Here is a 736-nt window from a genome sequence, read left to right on the forward strand (position 1 = left end):
ATGACTGTCCCTGCCTCCTGTATGGGTGGTGGACCCTCACCGTTTATCGACTGTCTCCTGATCCCGCCCACCGGTTACCCACCCCTCATTGGGGACATTGCAGTGTGTATATACTATGTGTGCTGCCCAGCCCCAAAACACCAACATACCCCCTTACTCTGCATGTTACCCCCAATGACCAATGACTAACGCTTCAAATTTTCTGTATCGTTTATTTCTTTAAATATTCTCTAATAAAATTTAAATCTGTTCTTATCAGTTTAATATCTGATATGTTCTCGATGTGAGAACTTTATATTAAACGGATTTTTGGACCAGGGAGATGGAATAGGAGCTTGCTCCTTCCACTCCATGCATCAGCCTGGTATTGCAGTACTTCCAGGTGTGGTGCGCCTCCCTCCGGGGAGAACAGGGTTGTTCAAAAAATAGAAAATAATTTTTTGGGTTCTATCGGTGCTCAGATCATTTGATTGTTTTGTATGTTGTTGTTTTTTCTGATGGGGGTTTACCTACTTGAACAGCTACTTTTTTCATTTCTATTTTACTCTTTCATAAAATTTTGAAAAGATTGGTTCTTACACGTTATGGAAGTGGGGGTTTTGGGTACGTGTCTCTCAGCTGTGTTACCCCCCCATAGAAGGGAATTGTTCCATTCCTTTCCCCTTGTGAAAATATTCCTGTTGTTACGCAGGGAGCAGGATGAGATCACATGGAGGAGAGAGGACTGTTCCAGGAG

General features: G+C 42.9%; 1 non-coding gene across 1 annotated transcript; it reads left to right on the forward strand.

The window, feature by feature from the left end:
* The first annotated feature begins 213 nt into the window (after positions 1-213).
* Positions 214-398, forward strand: LOC128827560 (U2 spliceosomal RNA). The gene has a single exon (XR_008442988.1). It is a non-coding gene; the product is annotated as a U2 spliceosomal RNA (small nuclear RNA).
* Positions 399-736: the final 338 nt, after the last annotated feature.

The sequence above is a fragment of the Malaclemys terrapin genome, chromosome 21 (assembly GCF_027887155.1).
Source record: "Malaclemys terrapin pileata isolate rMalTer1 chromosome 21, rMalTer1.hap1, whole genome shotgun sequence".
NCBI classification, from domain to species: domain Eukaryota; kingdom Metazoa; phylum Chordata; order Testudines; family Emydidae; genus Malaclemys; species Malaclemys terrapin.